The sequence below is a fragment of the Chiloscyllium plagiosum genome, unplaced genomic scaffold, assembly GCF_037043375.1.
Source record: "Chiloscyllium plagiosum isolate Xiang-an unplaced genomic scaffold, Cpla_swu_hap1 HiC_scaffold_39, whole genome shotgun sequence".
In the NCBI taxonomy this organism is placed as follows: Eukaryota; Metazoa; Chordata; class Chondrichthyes; order Orectolobiformes; family Hemiscylliidae; genus Chiloscyllium; species Chiloscyllium plagiosum.
The window spans coordinates 107,951,453-107,976,382 of NW_028270177.1; the positions used below are offsets into that span (position 1 = coordinate 107,951,453).

The 24,930-nt window shown below is 46.3% G+C and overlaps 7 non-coding genes across 7 annotated transcripts; all 7 read right to left on the reverse strand.

The window, feature by feature from the left end:
• Nucleotides 1-7,574: 7,574 nt before the first annotated feature.
• trnal-aag (transfer RNA leucine (anticodon AAG)) lies at nucleotides 7,575-7,656 on the reverse strand. Its single transcript has one exon. It is a non-coding gene; the product is annotated as a tRNA-Leu (tRNA).
• Nucleotides 7,657-11,577: 3,921 nt separating this feature from the next.
• trnal-aag (transfer RNA leucine (anticodon AAG)) lies at nucleotides 11,578-11,659 on the reverse strand. The gene has a single exon. It is a non-coding gene; the product is annotated as a tRNA-Leu (tRNA).
• A 2,873-nt stretch (nucleotides 11,660-14,532) lies between these two features.
• trnal-aag (transfer RNA leucine (anticodon AAG)) lies at nucleotides 14,533-14,614 on the reverse strand. Its single transcript has one exon. It is a non-coding gene; the product is annotated as a tRNA-Leu (tRNA).
• A 1,950-nt stretch (nucleotides 14,615-16,564) lies between these two features.
• On the reverse strand, nucleotides 16,565-16,646 carry trnal-aag (transfer RNA leucine (anticodon AAG)). Its single transcript has one exon. It is a non-coding gene; the product is annotated as a tRNA-Leu (tRNA).
• A 3,921-nt stretch (nucleotides 16,647-20,567) lies between these two features.
• On the reverse strand, nucleotides 20,568-20,649 carry trnal-aag (transfer RNA leucine (anticodon AAG)). Its single transcript has one exon. It is a non-coding gene; the product is annotated as a tRNA-Leu (tRNA).
• Nucleotides 20,650-22,599: 1,950 nt separating this feature from the next.
• trnal-aag (transfer RNA leucine (anticodon AAG)) lies at nucleotides 22,600-22,681 on the reverse strand. The gene has a single exon. It is a non-coding gene; the product is annotated as a tRNA-Leu (tRNA).
• Nucleotides 22,682-24,631: 1,950 nt separating this feature from the next.
• Nucleotides 24,632-24,713, reverse strand: trnal-aag (transfer RNA leucine (anticodon AAG)). The gene has a single exon. It is a non-coding gene; the product is annotated as a tRNA-Leu (tRNA).
• Nucleotides 24,714-24,930: the final 217 nt, after the last annotated feature.

Below are 24,930 nucleotides of genomic sequence, written 5' to 3' on the forward strand. Positions count from 1 at the left end.
AGAGAAATTCAAAAACATATCACATCGAAATTCATTGGAACGATTTTCCCATTTGCCGGCAAACCAAATAACGACGAGTCGAGTCACGGTAGGACTTTGTTTCACAACAGTGATGAAAGAACAGTCTCCATTCTGTTCCAGTAAAAACTCAACTTGTCTGGAACAGCAGAGCTGTTTGCAATTTTCTGCGCGGGTGGCGAACATGACCATGATAGCAGAGACACTTGGAAATATGTGGCACTTGCGCACACCACAGTTAATTGCCGGGAAGCAAAACCATTTTGCTTTTGTTTTCAACATCGATACAACAGGGACCGAAACAGCATTTTAACAAGCTGCAGCGTCGGAGTTGATCAATACAAATGGCAGTGGTGGGATTCGAACCAACGACACTTTCGAGACGGCAATCTGGATCCAGCGCCTTCGACCGCTCGGCCACACGACCTGCTGGTTGATCGCACCCATTTACTTGCATTTTCTATTGTGCTCCTGCATAACAACAGATGCAAAGTCACATGAAAAATATTCCATGATCCCTCTCCGACTCGCACAGGTGCTGGGATGTGCCCGGCTGCAATGTCATTTTCTCAAAAGATAATGACAGCCCATCAATCCAGACAAAAATCAATGGTAAGCTGTGTCTATCTTCTCAGACTCTTTTCAGCTACAAATGCATCTGTGAGTGCGTGAGAATATATGTTCGCTTGTGCTTTGGTAAAGTAAACATGAGCTGCTTGACGTTACTGCAATTTCGATTCTTGCTTTGCTAAATGATTTCACACATTGCTCGAAACAGGGCGACTTTCACGTTTACACCGAACACGAAGCACACCGGACTACAGAGAAAATGCACAAAGCTGATCAGGCCGTGTTCCACATTATACCGTGCAGCATAGTTTCAGTCACTGTGTCTGTTTTGCAGAATAAGAGTCCCAAAGAATGTTCTCCACCCTAAAACCGGAGGTAGCACTACATTCCGAGAACGACAGATCACACTGTGAGGATGCTCTGACCTCGGAGCCAGTTCGAGATGCCACTTTCCTTGCCTTTTACCTGAATTATGCAATTTGCTGCAGAGATGTTCACTCCTGGACATGAGGCACATGGATACCAACTGAGTTGGAAACCTGAGTGGGAATCGACGAGAAGAGACTCAATAAATTTTGCTAAATTCCATGGTGCTTATTAGAAATGCAGTTTCTGTTCACCTCAATCTAAAAGGCAGTTTCTGAACATAGTAACAGAAGTCAACTGTCCTTGAGTGCTTTTTGTTCTCGATGTGAAGAGCTCTCATGTCTGAGTCACCTTTACGTCTCTTGCAGCTGAGTGAATCACAAAGAAGGAGTTTCACCAGAGCTGCAACTACCTCACTCGCCCTCCCCGTTTACATTTTCCTGCTCGTCAGTGATTTAAAGAAAACCAAATGGATGCGATGTCATTCTGTAGCCTCTCTGTCGATTCCTACGTTTCAGTTCCAACATGACTTAGATCTCGGGGCGCACTTTAATACTAGCGACGCTATGAAAGCACAAGTCCAAAGGTTCATCTGAGAGTGTAATTTCTTTCATTGCTGTTGCTGATTGAATGAGCCATTAACGAGCGAACTTCCCCAAAACATGATTCAGGATCTCTGGTGCCAATTCTCGCACATTGAATAACGACAGACAGCTTCGAAATTAGATCTTTCAGAGACGACCTTGGGGTACATTGGACAGACAGACTAGTTCAGGAATCCGTGGTGGGCTGTGATAACAGCGCATCAGCTTCTTCTCTGTCTTTGAACCGGGCCGCCTGCGCAAGAAATGCAAATGCGGTACTGCTTTTCGTGGAAGGATCAGAAGGCGGTATCTACACTCTCAAACAGAATGGCATATGATCAGAACCAGTTTGGAGAAAAACTTTACAATGCTTTGCACAGTAATTAAATGGAATGGCATAACATTTCACTCCGAGAGCAGATTTACTCAAGCGAATTCAAAAGCAAGTTTGCAGATGGGAAAGCAAGCAAGACAGCTCCGTTCTTGTCCATGTAAAATACTGCAGTTGAAGAACAAAACATTTTCTGCCCAGTTTCGAACTGGGGACTTTTCGCGCACAAGGCGGACGCGATGACCACCACACTACAGAAACAAGCCTCAGTCGGCCCTGCTGCGGCTCAGTGGCATACAGCACTGAAAGTTGAAGCAATTCAACCTTTCACCTTTCTGTTTCCAATAGCTCGTTGTTTAATGGGACGTGTTTAATTTTGGCTATCTGGTGAGCAAGGAGGAGAGACACCGAAGTATCTGTTTCCACGCGGTGTACCCCAATAACGTTGTGTTGCTTACACCGGCTTTAAAGGATTACTTTTTAGCAGAGCTTGCCGTCGCAGTCTGTGGCACAATCATTTAGTCTGTTCGACTGCTCACGGGAAAGGTCGTATTGTGAAACACTGCAGAAACGAACGACTTCCTTACTTTTGCTCCGACTGACCATACTCAGTGAAATTTTCCCAGATTCTCAGTTGAGGATTTTTGCAGCTGTAAGTTACCTCAGAGACCCTGTTAATTCGTAATGTATTGAGCGAATCGCAGAACAGGAAGCATTTAACGCGGAACACAAACAAAACTGGCAAACCAAATGCATTTTCAGACACAGCGAGCATGAATGCTAAATGTGAGACAGTCCGGGGGCATGAGCCATAAAGGAATTTTCTTGCACTTCCAATTGTGCTCCTGCATAACAACACATGCAAAGTCACGTGAAAAGGGTTCCATGTCCCCTCTCCGACTCGCACAGCTGCTGGGATGTGCCCGTCTACAATATCAATTTCGCAGCAGATAATGATAGCCCATCAATCCAGACAAAAATCAATGGTATGCTGAGTCTATCTTCTCAGACTCTTTTCAGCTACAAATGTATCTGTGAGTGCGTGAGAACATATGATCGGTTATGATATTGGTCAAATTACCATGAGCTGCTTGACATTACTGCAATTTCGATTCTTGCTTTGCTAAATGATTTCACCCATTGCTCGAAACAGGACACCTTTCACGTTTACACCGAACACGAAACACACCGGACTACAGGGAAAATGCACAAAGCTGAGCAGGCCGTGTTCCACATCATACCGTGCAGCATAGTTACAGTCACTGTGTCTGTTTTGCAAAATAAGAGTCCCAAAGAATGTTCTCCACCCTAATACCGGAGGTAGCATTACATTCCGAGAACGACAGAACACATTGTGAGGATGCTCTGACCTCGGAGCCAGTTCGAGATGCCACTTTCCTTGCCTTTTACCTTAACTGTGCAATTTGCTGCAGAGATGTTAATTCCTGGACATGAGCCACATGGATACCAACTGTGTAGGAAACCTGTGTGGGATTCGAGGAGAAGCGACTCAATAAATTTTGCTAAATTCCATGGTGCTTATTAGAAATGCAGTTTCTGTTCACGTCAATCTAAAAGGCAGTTTCTGAACATAGTAACAGAAGTCAAAAGATAATTGCCTCACCCCACCCCCACTCCGGAAGAGGTGCTAACTGCCCTTGAGTGATTTTCGTTCTCGATGTGAAGAGTTCTCACGCCTGAGTCACCTTCACGTCTCTGGTTGCTGAGTGAATCACAAAGAAGGAATTTCACCAGAGCTGCAACTGCCTCACTTCCCCACTCGCCCTCCCCGTGTACATTTTCCTGCTCGTCAGTGATTTAAAGAAAACCAAATGGATGCGATGTCATTCTGTAGCCTCTCTGTCGATTCCTCCGTTTCAGTTCCGACATGGCTTAGATCTCGGGGCGCACTTAATACTAGCGACGCTATGAAAGCACAGGTCCAGAGTTTCCTCTGAGAGTGTAATTTCATTCGTTGCTGTTGCTGATTGAATGAGCCACTAACGTGCGAACTGCTCCAAAACATGGTTCAGGACCTCTGGTGCCAACTCTCGCACGTTGAATAACGACAGACAGCTTCCAAATGAGGTCTTTCAGAGACGGCTTTGGGGTACATTTGACAGACAGACTAGTTCAGGAATCCGTGGTGCGCTGTGACACCAGCGCATCAGCTTCTTCCTTGTCTTTGAACCGGGCCGCCTGCGCAAGGAATGCAAATGCGGTACTGCTCTTCGTGAAAGGATCAGAAGGCGGTAACTACACTCTCAAACGGAATGGCATATGAACAGAACCAGGTTGGAGAAAAACTTTACAATGCTTTGCACAGTAATTAAATGGAGTTGCATTGCATTTCACTACGAGAGCACATTTGTTCAAGCAAATTCGAAGGCAGGATTGCAGATGGGAAAGCAAGCAAGAAAACTCCGTTCTTGACCATGTAAAAGGCCGCAGTTGAAGAACAAAGCAGTTTCTGCGCACTTTCGAAATGGGCACCTTTCGCATGTAAGGCGAGCGTGATGACCACTACACTACAGAAACTAGCCTCAGCCAGCCGTGCTGCAGCTCAGTGGCATCCAGCACTGACAGTTGAAGCCATTCTACCTTTCACCTTTCTGTTTCCAATAGCTCGTTGTTTCATGGGACTTGTTTAATTTTGGCTATGTGGTGAGCATGGACGAGATACACCGAAGTATCTGTTTCCACGCGGTGTACCCCAATAACGTTGTGTTGCTTACATCGGCTTTAAAGGATTACTTTTTAGCGGAACTTGCCGTCGCAGTCTGTGGCACAATCATTTAGTCTGTTCGACTGCTCACGGGAAAGGTCGTATTGTGAAACACTGCAGAAACGAACGACTTCCTTACTTTTGCTCCGACTGACCATACTCAGTGAAATTTTCCCAGATTCTCAGTTGAGGACTTTTGCAGCTGTAAGTTACCTCAGAAACCCTGTTAATTCGTAATGTATTGAGCGAATCGCAGAACAGGAAGCATTTAACGCGGAACACAAACAAAACTGGCAAACCAAATGCATTTTCAGACACAGCGAGCATGAATGCTAAATGTGAGACAATACGGGGGCATGAGCCATAAAGGAATCTCACAACTAACAACAGGGCAATTCCAAACTACTCTTTCAAACATACTGGAGACTGAGTGCACCAACACTTCCGAGACAATGCTGAAAAGAGAGAAAGAAAGAACATAACAAGAGTGGTCCATAAAAAGTGAATTCACCAATCACAGTCTCGATTAGATTACCTTTCCCTTCCGATGTCTCCAGGACGGAGATGAAGTAAATGGGAGAAATTCAATAACAAATGACATCGAAATTCATTGGAACGATTTTCTCATTGGCCCGAAAACCAAATAACGACGAGTCGAGTCACCGTATGACTGTTTCACAACAGCGATGAAATAACAGTCTCCATTCGGTTCCAGTAAAACTTCAACTTGCGTGGAACGTAAAGCAACAGCAGAGCTGCTTGAGATTTTCCGCGCGGGAGGCGAACACGATCATGACAGCACAGACACTTCGGAAAATTCGGCACTTTTCCACACCACTGTTAATTCCACGGGAAGCAAACTCATTTTTCTTCTGTTTCAAACAGAAATGCAGCAGGGGTCGAAACTGCATTTGAACAGGCGGCGTCGTTGGAGTTGATCAGCAGAAATTGCAGCGGTGGGATTCGAACCCACGCCTCTGTCGAGACTGCAGCTTTAATCTAGCGCCTTAGACCGCACGGCCACACTACCAGCCACACGCAAGCGCCCATTTTCTTGCACTTCCAATTGTGCTCCTGCATAACAACACATGCAAAGTCACGTGAAAAGGGTTCCATTTCCCCTCTCCGACTCGCACAGCTGCTGGGATGTGCCCGTCTACAATATCAATTTCGCAGCAGATAATGATAGCCCATCAATCCAGACAAAAATCAATGGTATGCTGAGTCTATCTTCTCAGACTCTTTTCAGCTACAAATGTATCTGTGAGTGCGTGAGAACATATGATCGGTTATGATATTGGTCAAATTACCATGAGCTGCTTGACATTACTGCAATTTCGATTCTTGCTTTGCTAAATGATTTCACCCATTGCTCGAAACAGGACACCTTTCACGTTTACACCGAACACGAAACACACCGGACTACAGGGAAAATGCACAAAGCTGAGCAGGCCGTGTTCCACATCATACCGTGCAGCATAGTTACAGTCACTGTGTCTGTTTTGCAAAATAAGAGTCCCAAAGAATGTTCTCCACCCTAAAACCGGAGGTAGCATTACATTCCGAGAACGACAGAACACATTGTGAGGATGCTCTGACCTCGGAGCCAGTTCGAGATGCCACTTTCCTTGCCTTTTACCTTAACCGTGCAATTTGCTGCAGAGATGTTAATTCCTGGACATGAGCCACATGGATACCAACTGAGTAGGAAACCTGCGTGGGATTCGAGAAGAAGCGACTCAATAAATTTTGCTAAACTCCACGGTGCTTATTAGAAATGCAGTTTCTGTTCACGTCAATCTAAAAGGCAGTTTCTGAACATAGTAACAGAAGTCAAAAGATAATTGCCTCACCCCACCCCGACTCAAGGGCAGTGCTAACTGCCCTTGAGTGCTTTTCGTTCTCGATGTGAAGAGTTCTCACGCCTGAGTCACCTTCACGTCTCTGGTTGCTGAGTGAATCACAAAGAAGGAATTTCACCAGAGCTGCAACTGCCTCACTTCCCCACTCGCTCTCCCCGTGTACATTTTCCTGCTCGTCAGTGATTTAAAGAAAACCAAATGGATGCGATGTCATTCTGTAGCCTCTCTGTCGATTCCTCCGTTTCAGTTCCGACGTGGCTTAGATCTCGGGGCGCACTTAATACTAGCGACGCTATGAAAGCACAGGTCCAGAGGTTCCTCTGAGAGTGTAATTTCATTCGTTGCTGTTGCTGATTGAATGAGCCACTAACGTGCGAACTGCTCCAAAACATGGTTCAGGACCTCTGGTGCCAACTCTCGCACGTTGAATAACGACAGACAGCTTCCAAATGAGGTCTTTCAGAGACGGCTTTGGGGTACATTTGACAGACAGACTAGTTCAGGAATCCGTGGTGCGCTGTGACACCAGCGCATCAGCTTCTTCCTTGTATTTGAACCGGGCCGCCTGCGCATGGAATGCAAATGCGGTACTGCTCTTCGTGAAAGGATCAGAAGGCGGTAACTACACTCTCAAACGGAATGGCATATGAACAGAACCAGGTTGGAGAAAAACTTTACAATGCTTTGCACAGTAATTAAATGGAGTTGCATTGCATTTCACTACGAGAGCACATTTGTTCAAGCAAATTCGAAGGCAGGTTCATTGGAACGAAATTCATTGGAACGATTTTCTCATTGGCCTGAAAACCAAATAACGACGATTCGAGTCACCGTATGACTTTGTTTCACAACAGCGATGAAATAACAGTCTCCATTCGGTTCCAGTAAAACTTCAACTTGCGTGGAACGTAAAGCAACAGCAGAGCTGCTTGCGATTTTCCGCGCGGGAGGCGAACACGATCATGACAGCACAGACACTTCGGAAAATTCGGCACTTTTCCACACCACTGTTAATTCCACGGGAAGCAAACTCATTTTTCTTCTGTTTCAAACAGAAATGCAGCAGGGGTCGAAACCGCATTGGAACAAGCGGCGTCGTTGGAGTTGATCAGCAGAAATGGCAGCGGTGGGATTCGAACCCACGCCTCTGTCGAGACTGGAGCCTTAATCCAGCGCCTTAGACCGCTCGGCCACACTACCAGACGGCCGCGGCCGCTCATTTTCTTGCACTTCCAATTGTGCTCCTGCATAACAACACATGCAAAGTCACGTGAAAAGGGTTCCATTTCCCCTCTCCGACTCGCACAGCTGCTGGGATGTGCCCGTCTACAATATCAATTTCGCAGCAGATAATGATAGCCCATCAATCCAGACAAAAATCAATGGTATGCTGAGTCTATCTTCTCAGACTCTTTTCAGCTACAAATGTATCTGTGAGTGCGTGAGAACATATGATCGGTTATGATATTGGTCAAATTACCATGAGCTGCTTGACATTACTGCAATTTCGATTCTTGCTTTGCTAAATGATTTCACCCATTGCTCGAAACAGGACACCTTTCACGTTTACACCGAACACGAAACACACCGGACTACAGGGAAAATGCACAAAGCTGAGCAGGCCGTGTTCCACATCATACCGTGCAGCATAGTTACAGTCACTGTGTCTGTTTTGCAAAATAAGAGTCCCAAAGAATGTTCTCCACCCTAAAACCGGAGGTAGCATTACATTCCGAGAACGACAGAACACATTGTGAGGATGCTCTGACCTCGGAGCCAGTTCGAGATGCCACTTTCCTTGCCTTTTACCTTAACCGTGCAATTTGCTGCAGAGATGTTAATTCCTGGACATGAGCCACATGGATACCAACTGTGTAGGAAACCTGTGTGGGATTCGAGGAGAAGCGACTCAATAAATTTTGCTAAATTCCATGGTGCTTATTATAAATGCAGTTTCTGTTCACGTCAATCTAAAAGGCAGTTTCTGAACATAGTAACAGAAGTCAAAAGATAATTGCCTCACCCCACCTCCACTCCGGAAGAGGTGCTAACTGCCCTTGAGTGCTTTTTGTTCTCGATGTGAAGAGCTCTCACGCCTGAGTCACCTTCACGTCTCTGGTTGCTGAGTGAATCACAAAGAAGGAATTTCACCAGTTTTGCAACTGCCTCACTTCCCCACTCGCCCTCCCCGTGAACATTTTCCTGCTCGTCAGTGATTTAAAGAAAACCAAATGGATGCGATGTCATTCTGTAGCCTCTCTGTCGATTCGTCCGTTTCAGTTCCAACGTGGTTAGATCACGGGGCGCTATCAAAGCACAGGTTCAGAGGTTCCTCTGAGAGTGTAATTTCTTTCATTGCTGTTGCTAATTGAATGAGCCACTAACGTGCGAACTGCTCCAAAACGTGATTCAGGACCTCTGGTAACAACTCACGCACGTTGAATAACGACAGACAGCTTCCAAATGATGTCCTTCATAGACGACTTTGGGGGTACATTTGACAGACAGACTAGTTCAGGAATCCGTGGTGCGCTGTGACACCAGCGCATCAGCTTCTTCCCTGTCTAGGAAACGGGCCGCCTGCGCAAGGAATGCAAGTGCGGCACTGCTTTTCGTGGAAGGATCAGAAGGCGGTAACTACACTCTCAAACAGAATGGCATATGATCACAACCAGGTTGGAGAAAAAATTTACAATGCTTTGCACAGTAATTAAATTGAGTTGCATTACATTTCACTACGAGAGACGATTTGTTCAAGCAAATTCGAAGGCAGGTTTGCAGATGGGAAAACAAGCAAGAAAACTCCGCTCCTGTCCATGTAAAATGCTGCAGTTGAAGATCAAAGCAGTTTCTAACTGGAGACCTTTCGCGCGTAAGGCGAACGTGATGACCACTATACTACAGAAACAAGGCGCAGTCGCCACTGCTATGGCTCAATGGCACCCAACACTGAAAGTTGAAGCTATTTTACCTTTCACCTTTCTGTTTCCAATCGCTCGTTGTTTAATGGGACTTCTTTAATTTTGGCTATGTGGCGAGCATGGACGAGATACACCGAAGTATCTGTTTCCACGCGGTGTGCGCCAATAACATTGTGTTGCTTACACCGGCTGTAAAGGATTACTTTTTAGCGGAGCGTGCCGTCGCAGTCTGTGGCACAATCATTTAGTCTGTTCGACTGCTCACGGGAAAGGTAGCGTTGTAAGACACTGCAGAAACGAACGACTTCCTTACTTTTGCTCCGACTGACCATACTCATGGTCATTACGTTCGCCGTTCACAGGAAAGGTTCCCCAGTATGAAACTGGGCAGAAACAGCCCTGTTCCCAACAGGAGCCTTTTAGATGAGCGGGAATGGAGCTTTCTTGCTTGCTTTGCCATTCGCAAACCTGGCTTTGAGTTTGCTCACGCAAGCCTGCTCTCGGGGTGAAAAGTAATGCAATTCCATTTAATTATTGGGCGAAACGTTGTGAAGGTTTTCTCCAACCTGGTTCTGAACATACGCCATTCTGTTTGAGAGTGCAGTTCCCGCGTTCTAATCATTCCACGAAAAGCAGTACCGCATTTGCATTCCTTGCGCAGGCGGCACGTGGTGCGCTGTGACACCAGCGCATCAGCTTCTTCCCTGTCTTTGAACCGGGCCGCCTGCGCAAGGAATGCAAATGCGGAACTGCTCTTCGTGAAAGGATCAGAAGGCGGTAACTACACTCTCAAACGGAATGGCATATGAACAGAACCAGGTTGGAGAAAAACTTTACAATGCTTTGCACAGTAATTAAATAGATTTGCATTACATTTCACTCCGAGAGCACATTTGTTCAAGCAAATTCGAAGGCAGGTTTGCAGATGGGAAAGCAAGCAAGAAAACTCCGTTCTTGACCATGTAAAAGGCCCCAGTTGAAGAACAAAGCAGTTTCTGCGCACTTTCGAAATGGGCACCTTTCGCGTGTAAGGCGAGCGTGATGACCACTACACTACAGAAACTAGCCTCAGCCAGCCGTGCTGCGGCTCAGTGGCATCCAGCACTGACAGTTGAAGCCATTCTACCTTTCACCTTTCTGTTTCCAATAGCTCGTTGTTTCATGGGACTTGTTTAATTTTGGCGATGTGGTGAGCATGGACGAGATACACCGAAGTATCTGTTTCCACGCGGTGTACCCCAATAACGTTGTGTTGCTTACACCGGCTTTAAAGGATTACATTTTAGCTGAGCTTGCCGTCACAGTCTGTGGCACAATCATTTAGTCTGTTCGACTGCTCACGGGAAAGGTCGTATTGTGAAACACTGCAGAAACGAACGACTTCCTTACTTTTGCTCCGACTGACCATACTCAGTGAAATTTTCCCAGATTCTCAGTTGAGGACTTTTGCAGCTGTAAGTTACCTCAGAAACCCTGTTAATTCGTAATGTATTGAGCGAATCGCAAAACAGGAAGCATTTAACGCGGAACACAAACAAAACTGGCAAACCAAATGCATTTTCAGACACAGCGAGCATGAATGCTAAATGTGAGACAATCCGGGGGCATGAGCCATAAAGGAATCTCACAACTAACAACAGGGCAATTCCAAACTTCTCTTTCAAACATACTGGAGACTGAGTGCACCACCACTTCCGAGACAATGCTGAAAAGAGAGAAAGAAAGAACATAACAAGAGTGGTCCATAAAAAGTGAATTCACCAATCACAGTCTCGATTAGATTACCTTTCCCTTCCGATGTCTCCAGGACGGAGATGAAGTAAATGGGAGAAATTCAATAACAAATGACATCGAAATTCATTGGAACGATTTTCTCATTGGCCCGAAAACCAAATAACGACGATTCGAGTCACCGTATGACTTTGTTTCACAACAGCGATGAAATAACAGTCTCCATTCGGTTCCAGTAAAACTTCAACTTGCGTGGAACGTAAAGCAACAGCAGAGCTGCTTGCGATTTTCCGCGCGGGAGGCGAACACGATCATGACAGCACAGACACTTCGGAAAATTCGGCACTTTTCCACACCACAGTTAATTCCACGGGAAGCAAACTCATTTTTCTTCTGTTTCAAACAGAAATGCAGCAGGGGTCGAAACCGCATTGGAACAAGCGGCGTCGTTGGAGTTGATCAGCAGAAATGGCAGCGGTGGGATTCGAACCCACGCCTCTGTCGAGACTGGAGCCTTAATCCAGCGCCTTAGACCGCTCGGCCACACTACCAGACGGCCGCGGCCGCTCATTTTCTTGCACTTCCAATTGTGCTCCTGCATAACAACACATGCAAAGTCACGTGAAAAGGGTTCCATTTCCCCTCTCCGACTCGCACAGCTGCTGGGATGTGCCCGTCTACAATATCAATTTCGCAGCAGATAATGATAGCCCATCAATCCAGACAAAAATCAATGGTATGCTGAGTCTATCTTCTCAGACTCTTTTCAGCTACAAATGTATCTGTGAGTGCGTGAGAACATATGATCGGTTATGATATTGGTCAAATTACCATGAGCTGCTTGACATTACTGCAATTTCGATTCTTGCTTTGCTAAATGATTTCACCCATTGCTCGAAACAGGACACCTTTCACGTTTACACCGAACACGAAACACACCGGACTACAGGGAAAATGCACAAAGCTGAGCAGGCCGTGTTCCACATCATACCGTGCAGCATAGTTACAGTCACTGTGTCTGTTTTGCAAAATAAGAGTCCCAAAGAATGTTCTCCACCCTAAAACCGGAGGTAGCATTACATTCCGAGAACGACAGAACACATTGTGAGGATGCTCTGACCTCGGAGCCAGTTCGAGATGCCACTTTCCTTGCCTTTTACCTTAACCGTGCAATTTGCTGCAGAGATGTTAATTCCTGGACATGAGCCACATGGATACCAACTGAGTAGGAAACCTGTGTGGGATTCGAGGAGAAGCGACTCAATAAATTTTGCTAAATTCCATGGTGCTTATTAGAAATGCAGTTTCTGTTCACGTCAATCTAAAAGGCAGTTTCTGAACATAGTAACAGAAGTCAAAAGATAATTGCCTCACCCCACCCCGACTCAAGGGCAGTGCTAACTGCCCTTGAGTGCTTTTCGTTCTCGATGTGAAGAGTTCTCACGCCTGAGTCACCTTCACGTCTCTGGTTGCTGAGTGAATCACAAAGAAGGAATTTCACCAGAGCTGCAACTGCCTCACTTCCCCACTCGCTCTCCCCGTGTACATTTTCCTGCTCGTCAGTGATTTAAAGAAAACCAAATGGATGCGATGTCATTCTGTAGCCTCTCTGTCGATTCCTCCGTTTCAGTTCCGACGTGGCTTAGATCTCGGGGCGCACTTAATACTAGCGACGCTATGAAAGCACAGGTCCAGAGGTTCCTCTGAGAGTGTAATTTCATTCGTTGCTGTTGCTGATTGAATGAGCCACTAACGTGCGAACTGCTCCAAAACATGGTTCAGGACCTCTGGTGCCAACTCTCGCACGTTGAATAACGACAGACAGCTTCCAAATGAGGTCTTTCAGAGACGGCTTTGGGGTACATTTGACAGACAGACTAGTTCAGGAATCCGTGGTGCGCTGTGACACCAGCGCATCAGCTTCTTCCTTGTATTTGAACCGGGCCGCCTGCGCATGGAATGCAAATGCGGTACTGCTCTTCGTGAAAGGATCAGAAGGCGGTAACTACACTCTCAAACGGAATGGCATATGAACAGAACCAGGTTGGAGAAAAACTTTACAATGCTTTGCACAGTAATTAAATGGAGTTGCATTGCATTTCACTACGAGAGCACATTTGTTCAAGCAAATTCGAAGGCAGGTTTGCAGATGGGAAAGCAAGCAAGAAAACTCCGTTCTTGACCATGTAAAAGGCCGCAGTTGAAGAACAAAGCAGTGTCTGCGCACTTTCGAAATGGGCACCTTTCGCGTGTAAGGCGAGCGTGATGACCACTACACTACAGAAACTAGCCTCAGTCAGCCGTGCTGCGGCTCAGTGGCATCCAGCACTGACAGTTGAAGCCATTCTACCTTTCACCTTTCTGTTTCCAATAGCTCGTTGTTTCATGGGACTTGTTTAATTTTGGCTATGTGGTGAGCATGGACGAGATACACCGAAGTATCTGTTTCCACGCGGTGTACCCCAATAACGTTGTGTTGCTTACACCGGCTTTAAAGGATTACTTTTTAGCGGAGCTTGCCGTCACAGTCTGTGGCACAATCATTTAGTCTGTTCGACTGCTCACGGGAAAGGTCGTATTGTGAAACACTGCAGAAACGAACGACTTCCTTACTTTTGCTCCGACTGACCATACTCAGTGAAATTTTCCCAGATTCTCAGTTGAGGACTTTTGCAGCTGTAAGTCACCTCAGAAACCCTGTTAATTCGTAATGTATTGAGCGAATCGCAAAACAGGAAGCATTTAACGCGGAACACAAACAAAACTGGCAAACCAAATGCATTTTCAGACACAGCGAGCATGAATGCTAAATGTGAGACAATACGGGGGCATGAGCCATAAAGGAATCTCACAACTAACAACAGGGCAATTCCAAACTTCTCTTTCAAACATACTGGAGACTGAGTGCACCACCACTTCCGAGACAATGCTGAAAAGAGAGAAAGAAAGAACATAACAAGAGTGGTCCATAAAAAGTGAATTCACCAATCACAGTCTCGATTAGATTACCTTTCCCTTCCGATGTCTCCAGGACGGAGATGAAGTAAATGGGAGAAATTCAATAACAAATGACATCGAAATTCATTGGAACGATTTTCTCATTGGCCCGAAAACCAAATAACGACGAGTCGAGTCACCGTATGACTTTGTTTCACAACAGCGATGAAATAACAGTCTCCATTCGGTTCCAGTAAAACTTCAACTTGCGTGGAACGTAAAGCAACAGCAGAGCTGCTTGCGATTTTCCGCGCGGGAGGCGAACACGATCATGACAGCACAGACACTTCGGAAAATTCGGCACTTTTCCACACCACTGTTAATTCCACGGGAAGCAAACTCATTTTTCTTCTGTTTCAAACAGAAATGCAGCAGGGGTCGAAACCGCATTGGAAAAAGCGGCGTCGTTGGAGTTGATCAGCAGAAATGGCAGCGGTGGGATTCGAACCCACGCCTCTGTCGAGACTGGAGCCTTAATCCAGCGCCTTAGACCGCTCGGCCACACTACCAGACGGCCGCGGCCGCTCATTTTCTTGCACTTCCAATTGTGCTCCTGCATAACAACACATGCAAAGTCACGTGAAAAGGGTTCCATTTCCCCTCTCCGACTCGCACAGCTGCTGGGATGTGCCCGTCTACAATATCAATTTCGCAGCAGATAATGATAGCCCATCAATCCAGACAAAAATCAATGGTATGCTGAGTCTATCTTCTCAGACTCTTTTCAGCTACAAATGTATCTGTGAGTGCGTGAGAACATATGATCGGTTATGATATTGGTCAAATTACCATGAGCTGCTTGACATTACTGCAATTTCGATTCTTGCTTTGCTAAATGATTTCACCCATTGCTCGAAACAGGACACCTTTCACGTTTACACCGAACACGAAACACACCGGACTACAGGGAAAATGCACAAAGCTGAGCAGGCCGTGTTCCACATCATACCGTGCAGCATAGTTACAGTCACTGTGTCTGTTTTGCAAAATAAGAGTCCCAAAGAATGTTCTCCACCCTAAAACCGGAGGTAGCATTACATTCCGAGAACGACAGAACACATTGTGAGGATGCTCTGACCTCGGAGCCAGTTCGAGATGCCACTTTCCTTGCCTTTTACCTTAACCGTGCAATTTGCTGCAGAGATGTTAATTCCTGGACATGAGCCACATGGATACCAACTGAGTAGGAAACCTGCGTGGGATTCGAGAAGAAGCGACTCAATAAATTTTGCTAAACTCCACGGTGCTTATTAGAAATGCAGTTTCTGTTCACGTCAATCTAAAAGGCAGTTTCTGAACATAGTAACAGAAGTCAAAAGATAATTGCCTCACCCCACCCCGACTCAAGGGCAGTGCTAACTGCCCTTGAGTGCTTTTCGTTCTCGATGTGAAGAGTTCTCACGCCTGAGTCACCTTCACGTCTCTGGTTGCTGAGTGAATCACAAAGAAGGAATTTCACCAGAGCTGCAACTGCCTCACTTCCCCACTCGCTCTCCCCGTGTACATTTTCCTGCTCGTCAGTGATTTAAAGAAAACCAAATGGATGCGATGTCATTCTGTAGCCTCTCTGTCGATTCCTCCGTTTCAGTTCCGACGTGGCTTAGATCTCGGGGCGCACTTAATACTAGCGACGCTATGAAAGCACAGGTCCAGAGGTTCCTCTGAGAGTGTAATTTCATTCGTTGCTGTTGCTGATTGAATGAGCCACTAACGTGCGAACTGCTCCAAAACATGGTTCAGGACCTCTGGTGCCAACTCTCGCACGTTGAATAACGACAGACAGCTTCCAAATGAGGTCTTTCAGAGACGGCTTTGGGGTACATTTGACAGACAGACTAGTTCAGGAATCCGTGGTGCGCTGTGACACCAGCGCATCAGCTTCTTCCTTGTATTTGAACCGGGCCGCCTGCGCATGGAATGCAAATGCGGTACTGCTCTTCGTGAAAGGATCAGAAGGCGGTAACTACACTCTCAAACGGAATGGCATATGAACAGAACCAGGTTGGAGAAAAACTTTACAATGCTTTGCACAGTAATTAAATGGAGTTGCATTGCATTTCACTACGAGAGCACATTTGTTCAAGCAAATTCGAAGGCAGGTTCATTGGAACGAAATTCATTGGAACGATTTTCTCATTGGCCTGAAAACCAAATAACGACGATTCGAGTCACCGTATGACTTTGTTTCACAACAGCGATGAAATAACAGTCTCCATTCGGTTCCAGTAAAACTTCAACTTGCGTGGAACGTAAAGCAACAGCAGAGCTGCTTGCGATTTTCCGCGCGGGAGGCGAACACGATCATGACAGCACAGACACTTCGGAAAATTCGGCACTTTTCCACACCACTGTTAATTCCACGGGAAGCAAACTCATTTTTCTTCTGTTTCAAACAGAAATGCAGCAGGGGTCGAAACCGCATTGGAACAAGCGGCGTCGTTGGAGTTGATCAGCAGAAATGGCAGCGGTGGGATTCGAACCCACGCCTCTGTCGAGACTGGAGCCTTAATCCAGCGCCTTAGACCGCTCGGCCACACTACCAGACGGCCGCGGCCGCTCATTTTCTTGCACTTCCAATTGTGCTCCTGCATAACAACACATGCAAAGTCACGTGAAAAGGGTTCCATTTCCCCTCTCCGACTCGCACAGCTGCTGGGATGTGCCCGTCTACAATATCAATTTCGCAGCAGATAATGATAGCCCATCAATCCAGACAAAAATCAATGGTATGCTGAGTCTATCTTCTCAGACTCTTTTCAGCTACAAATGTATCTGTGAGTGCGTGAGAACATATGATCGGTTATGATATTGGTCAAATTACCATGAGCTGCTTGACATTACTGCAATTTCGATTCTTGCTTTGCTAAATGATTTCACCCATTGCTCGAAACAGGACACCTTTCACGTTTACACCGAACACGAAACACACCGGACTACAGGGAAAATGCACAAAGCTGAGCAGGCCGTGTTCCACATCATACCGTGCAGCATAGTTACAGTCACTGTGTCTGTTTTGCAAAATAAGAGTCCCAAAGAATGTTCTCCACCCTAAAACCGGAGGTAGCATTACATTCCGAGAACGACAGAACACATTGTGAGGATGCTCTGACCTCGGAGCCAGTTCGAGATGCCACTTTCCTTGCCTTTTACCTTAACCGTGCAATTTGCTGCAGAGATGTTAATTCCTGGACATGAGCCACATGGATACCAACTGTGTAGGAAACCTGTGTGGGATTCGAGGAGAAGCGACTCAATAAATTTTGCTAAATTCCATGGTGCTTATTAGAAATGCAGTTTCTGTTCACGTCAATCTAAAAGGCAGTTTCTGAACATAGTAACAGAAGTCAAAAGATAATTGCCTCACCCCACCTCCACTCCGGAAGAGGTGCTAACTGCCCTTGAGTGCTTTTTGTTCTCGATGTGAAGAGCTCTCACGCCTGAGTCACCTTCACGTCTCTGGTTGCTGAGTGAATCACAAAGAAGGAATTTCACCAGTTTTGCAACTGCCTCACTTCCCCACTCGCCCTCCCCGTGAACATTTTCCTGCTCGTCAGTGATTTAAAGAAAACCAAATGGATGCGATGTCATTCTGTAGCCTCTCTGTCGATTCGTCCGTTTCAGTTCCAACGTGGTTAGATCACGGGGCGCTATCAAAGCACAGGTTCAGAGGTTCCTCTGAGAGTGTAATTTCTTTCATTGCTGTTGCTAATTGAATGAGCCACTAACGTGCGAACTGCTCCAAAACGTGATTCAGGACCTCTGGTAACAACTCACGCACGTTGAATAACGACAGACAGCTTCCAAATGATGTCCTTCATAGACGACTTTGGGGGTACATTTGACAGACAGACTAGTTCAGGAATCCGTGGTGCGCTGTGACACCAGCGCATCAGCTTCTTCCCTGTCTAGGAAACGGGCCGCCTGCGCAAGGAATGCAAGTGCGGCACTGCTTTTCGTGGAAGGATCAGAAGGCGGTAACTACACTCTCAAACAGAATGGCATATGATCACAACCAGGTTGGAGAAAAAATTTACAATGCTTTGCACAGTAATTAAATTGAGTTGCATTACATTTCACTACGAGAGACGATTTGTTCAAGCAAATTCGAAGGCAGGTTTGCAGATGGGAAAACAAGCAAGAAAACTCCGCTCCTGTCCATGTGAAATGCTGCAGTTGAAGATCAAAGCAGTTTCTAACTGGAGACCTTTCGCGCGTAAGGCGAACGTGATGACCACTATACTACAGAAACAAGGCGCAGTCGCCACTGCTATGGCTCAATGGCACCCAGCACTGAAAGTTGAAGCTATTTTACCTTTCACCTTTCTGTTTCCAATCGCTCGTTGTTTAATGGGACTTCTTTAATTTTGGCTATGTGGCGAGCATGGACGAGATACACCGAAGTATCTGTTTCCACGCGGTGTGCGCCAATAACATTGTGTTGCTTACACCGGCTGTAAAGGATTACTTTTTAGCGGAGCGTGCCGTCGCAGTCTGTGGCACAATCATTTAGTCTGTTCGACTGCTCACGGGAAAGGTAGCGTTGTAAGACACTGCAGAAACGAACGACTTCCTTACTTTTGCTCCGACTGACCATACTCATGGTCATTACGTTCGCCGTTCACAGGAAAGGTTCCCCAGTATGAAACTGGGCAGAAACAGCCCTGTTCCCAACAGGAGCCTTTTAGATGAGCGGGAATGGAGCTTTCTTGCTTGCTTTGCCATTCGCAAACCTGGCTTTGAGTTTGCTCACGCAAGCCTGCTCTCGGGGTGAAAAGTAATGCAATTCCATTTAATTATTGGGCGAAACGTTGTGAAGGTTTTCTCCAACCTGGTTCTGAACATACGCCATTCTGTTTGAGAGTGCAGTTCCCGCGTTCTGATCATTCCACGAAAAGCAGCACCGCATTTGCATTCCTGGCGCAGGCGGCCCGTGGTGCGCTGTGACACCAGCGCATCAGCTTCTTCCCTGTCTTTGAACCGGGCCGCCTGCGCAAGGAATGCAAATGCGGAACTGCTCTTCGTGAAAGGATCAGAAGGCGGTAACTACACTCTCAAACGGAATGGCATATGAACAGAACCAGGTTGGAGAAAAACTTTACAATGCTTTGCACAGTAATTAAATAGATTTGCATTACATTTCACTCCGAGAGCACATTTGTTCAAGCAAATTCGAAGGCAGGTTTGCAGATGGGAAAGCAAGCAAGAAAACTCCGTTCTTGACCATGTAAAAGGCCCCAGTTGAAGAACAAAGCAGTTTCTGCGCACTTTCGAATTGGGCACCTTTCGCGTGTAAGGCGAGCGTGATGACCACTACACTACAGAAACTAGCCTCAGCCAGCCGTGCTGCGGCTCAGTGGCATCCAGCACTGACAGTTGAAGCCATTCTACCTTTCACCTTTCTGTTTCCAATAGCTCGTTGTTTCATGGGACTTGTTTAATTTTGGCGATGTGGTGAGCATGGACGAGATACACCGAAGTATCTGTTTCCACGCGGTGTACCCCAATAACGTTGTGTTGCTTACACCGGCTTTAAAGGATTACTTTTTAGCGGAGCTTGCCGTCACAGTCTGTGGCACAATCATTTAGTCTGTTCGACTGCTCACGGGAAAGGTCGTATTGTGAAACACTGCAGAAACGAACGACTTCCTTACTTTTGCTCCGACTGACCATACTCAGTGAAATTTTCCCAGATTCTCAGTTGAGGACTTTTGCAGCTGTAAGTTACCTCAGAAACCCTGTTAATTCGTAATGTATTGAGCGAATCGCAAAACAGGAAGCATTTAACGCGGAACACAAACAAAACTGGCAAACCAAATGCATTTTCAGACACAGCGAGCATGAATGCTAAATGTGAGACAATACGGGGGCATGAGCCATAAAGGAATCTCACAACTAACAACAGGGCAATTCCAAACTTCTCTTTCAAACATACTGGAGACTGAGTGCACCACCACTTCCGAGACAATGCTGAAAAGAGAGAAAGAAAGAACATCACAAGAGTGGTCCATAAAAAGTGAATTCACCAATCACAGTCTCGATTAGATTACCTTTCCCTTCCGATGTCTCCAGGACGGAGATGAAGTAAATGGGAGAAATTCAATAACAAATGACATCGAAATTCATTGGAACGATTTTCTCATTGGCCCGAAAACCAAATAACGACGATTCGAGTCACCGTATGACTTTGTTTCACAACAGCGATGAAATAACAGTCTCCATTCGGTTCCAGTAAAACTTCAACTTGCGTGGAACGTAAAGCAACAGCAGAGCTGCTTGCGATTTTCCGCGCGGGAGGCGAACACGATCATGACAGCACAGACACTTCGGAAAATTCGGCACTTTTCCACACCACTGTTAATTCCACGGGAAGCAAACTCATTTTTCTTCTGTTTCAAACAGAAATGCAGCAGGGGTCGAAACCGCATTGGAACAAGCGGCGTCGTTGGAGTTGATCAGCAGAAATGGCAGCGGTGGGATTCGAACCCACGCCTCTGTCGAGACTGGAGCCTTAATCCAGCGCCTTAGACCGCTCGGCCACACTACCAGACGGCCGCGGCCGCTCATTTTCTTGCACTTCCAATTGTGCTCCTGCATAACAACACATGCAAAGTCACGTGAAAAGGGTTCCATTTCCCCTCTCCGACTCGCACAGCTGCTGGGATGTGCCCGTCTACAATATCAATTTCGCAGCAGATAATGATAGCCCATCAATCCAGACAAAAATCAATGGTATGCTGAGTCTATCTTCTCAGACTCTTTTCAGCTACAAATGTATCTGTGAGTGCGTGAGAACATATGATCGGTTATGATATTGGTCAAATTACCATGAGCTGCTTGACATTACTGCAATTTCGATTCTTGCTTTGCTAAATGATTTCACCCATTGCTCGAAACAGGACACCTTTCACGTTTACACCGAACACGAAACACACCGGACTACAGGGAAAATGCACAAAGCTGAGCAGGCCGTGTTCCACATCATACCGTGCAGCATAGTTACAGTCACTGTGTCTGTTTTGCAAAATAAGAGTCCCAAAGAATGTTCTCCACCCTAAAACCGGAGGTAGCATTACATTCCGAGAACGACAGAACACATTGTGAGGATGCTCTGACCTCGGAGCCAGTTCGAGATGCCACTTTCCTTGCCTTTTACCTTAACCGTGCAATTTGCTGCAGAGATGTTAATTCCTGGACATGAGCCACATGGATACCAACTGAGTAGGAAACCTGTGTGGGATTCGAGAAGAAGCGACTCAATAAATTTTGCTAAACTCCACGGTGCTTATTAGAAATGCAGTTTCTGTTCACGTCAATCTAAAAGGCAGTTTCTGAACATAGTAACAGAAGTCAAAAGATAATTGCCTCACCCCACCCCGACTCAAGGGCAGTGCTAACTGCCCTTGAGTGCTTTTCGTTCTCGATGTGAAGAGTTCTCACGCCTGAGTCACCTTCACGTCTCTGGTTGCTGAGTGAATCACAAAGAAGGAATTTCACCAGAGCTGCAACTGCCTCACTTCCCCACTCGCTCTCCCCGTGTACATTTTCCTGCTCGTCAGTGATTTAAAGAAAACCAAATGGATGCGATGTCATTCTGTAGCCTCTCTGTCGATTCCTCCGTTTCAGTTCCGACGTGGCTTAGATCTCGGGGCGCACTTAATACTAGCGACGCTATGAAAGCACAGGTCCAGAGGTTCCTCTGAGAGTGTAATTTCATTCGTTGCTGTTGCTGATTGAATGAGCCACTAACGTGCGAACTGCTCCAAAACATGGTTCAGGACCTCTGGTGCCAACTCTCGCACGTTGAATAACGACAGACAGCTTCCAAATGAGGTCTTTCAGAGACGGCTTTGGGGTACATTTGACAGACAGACTAGTTCAGGAATCCGTGGTGCGCTGTGACACCAGCGCATCAGCTTCTTCCTTGTATTTGAACCGGGCCGCCTGCGCATGGAATGCAAATGCGGTACTGCTCTTCGTGAAAGGATCAGAAGGCGGTAACTACACTCTCAAACGGAATGGCATATGAACAGAACCAGGTTGGAGAAAAACTTTACAATGCTTTGCACAGTAATTAAATGGAGTTGCATTGCATTTCACTACGAGAGCACATTTGTTCAAGCAAATTCGAAGGCAGGTTCATTGGAACGAAATTCATTGGAACGATTTTCTCATTGGCCCGAAAACCAAATAACGACGATTCGAGTCACCGTATGACTTTGTTTCACAACAGCGATGAAATAACAGTCTCCATTCGGTTCCAGTAAAACTTCAACTTGCGTGGAACGTAAAGCAACAGCAGAGCTGCTTGCGATTTTCCGCGCGGGAGGCGAACACGATCATGACAGCACAGACACTTCGGAAAATTCGGCACTTTTCCACACCACAGTTAATTCCACGGGAAGCAAACTCATTTTTCTTCTGTTTCAAACAGAAATGCAGCAGGGGTCGAAACCGCATTGGAACAAGCGGCGTCGTTGGAGTTGATCAGCAGAAATGGCAGCGGTGGGATTCGAACCCACGCCTCTGTCGAGACTGGAGCCTTAATCCAGCGCCTTAGACCGCTCGGCCACACTACCAGACGGCCGCGGCCGCTCATTTTCTTGCACTTCCAATTGTGCTCCTGCATAACAACACATGCAAAGTCACGTGAAAAGGGTTCCATTTCCCCTCTCCGACTCGCACAGCTGCTGGGATGTGCCCGTCTACAATATCAATTTCGCAGCAGATAATGATAGCCCATCAATCCAGACAAAAATCAATGGTATGCTGAGTCTATCTTCTCAGACTCTTTTCAGCTACAAATGTATCTGTGAGTGCGTGAGAACATATGATCGGTTATGATATTGGTCAAATTACCATGAGCTGCTTGACATTACTGCAATTTCGATTCTTGCTTTGCTAAATGATTTCACCCATTGCTCGAAACAGGACACCTTTCACGTTTACACCGAACACGAAACACACCGGACTACAGGGAAAATGCACAAAGCTGAGCAGGCCGTGTTCCACATCATACCGTGCAGCATAGTTACAGTCACTGTGTCTGTTTTGCAAAATAAGAGTCCCAAAGAATGTTCTCCACCCTAAAACCGGAGGTAGCATTACATTCCGAGAACGACAGAACACATTGTGAGGATGCTCTGACCTCGGAGCCAGTTCGAGATGCCACTTTCCTTGCCTTTTACCTTAACCGTGCAATTTGCTGCAGAGATGTTAATTCCTGGACATGAGCCACATGGATACCAACTGAGTAGGAAACCTGTGTGGGATTCGAGAAGAAGCGACTCAATAAATTTTGCTAAACTCCACGGTGCTTATTAGAAATGCAGTTTCTGTTCACGTCAATCTAAAAGGCAGTTTCTGAACATAGTAACAGAAGTCAAAAGATAATTGCCTCACCCCACCCCGACTCAAGGGCAGTGCTAACTGCCCTTGAGTGCTTTTCGTTCTCGATGTGAAGAGTTCTCACGCCTGAGTCACCTTCACGTCTCTGGTTGCTGAGTGAATCACAAAGAAGGAATTTCACCAGGGCTGCAACTGCCTCACTTCCCCACTCGCTCTCCCCGTGTACATTTTCCTGCTCGTCAGTGATTTAAAGAAAACCAAATGGATGCGATGTCATTCTGTAGCCTCTCTGTCGATTCCTCCGTTTCAGTTCCGACGTGGCTTAGATCTCGGGGCGCACTTAATACTAGCGACGCTATGAAAGCACAGGTCCAGAGGTTCCTCTGAGAGTGTAATTTCATTCGTTGCTGTTGCTGATTGAATGAGCCACTAACGTGCGAACTGCTCCAAAACATGGTTCAGGACCTCTGGTGCCAACTCTCGCACGTTGAATAACGACAGACAGCTTCCAAATGAGGTCTTTCAGAGACGGCTTTGGGGTACATTTGACAGACAGACTAGTTCAGGAATCCGTGGTGCGCTGTGACACCAGCGCATCAGCTTCTTCCTTGTATTTGAACCGGGCCGCCTGCGCATGGAATGCAAATGCGGTACTGCTCTTCGTGAAAGGATCAGAAGGCGGTAACTACACTCTCAAACGGAATGGCATATGAACAGAACCAGGTTGGAGAAAAACTTTACAATGCTTTGCACAGTAATTAAATGGAGTTGCATTGCATTTCACTACGAGAGCACATTTGTTCAAGCAAATTCGAAGGCAGGTTCATTGGAACGAAATTCATTGGAACGATTTTCTCATTGGCCCGAAAACCAAATAACGACGATTCGAGTCACCGTATGACTTTGTTTCACAACAGCGATGAAATAACAGTCTCCATTCGGTTCCAGTAAAACTTCAACTTGCGTGGAACGTAAAGCAACAGCAGAGCTGCTTGCGATTTTCCGCGCGGGAGGCGAACACGATCATGACAGCACAGACACTTCGGAAAATTCGGCACTTTTCCACACCACAGTTAATTCCACGGGAAGCAAACTCATTTTTCTTCTGTTTCAAACAGAAATGCAGCAGGGGTCGAAACCGCATTGGAACAAGCGGCGTCGTTGGAGTTGATCAGCAGAAATGGCAGCGGTGGGATTCGAACCCACGCCTCTGTCGAGACTGGAGCCTTAATCCAGCGCCTTAGACCGCTCGGCCACACTACCAGACGGCCGCGGCCGCTCATTTTCTTGCACTTCCAATTATGCTCCTGCATAACAACACATGCAAAGTCACGTGAAAAGGGTTCCATTTCCCCTCTCCGACTCGCACAGCTGCTGGGATGTGCCCGTCTACAATATCAATTTCGCAGCAGATAATGATAGCCCATCAATCCAGACAAAAATCAATGGTATGCTGAGTCTATCTTCTCAGACTCTTTTC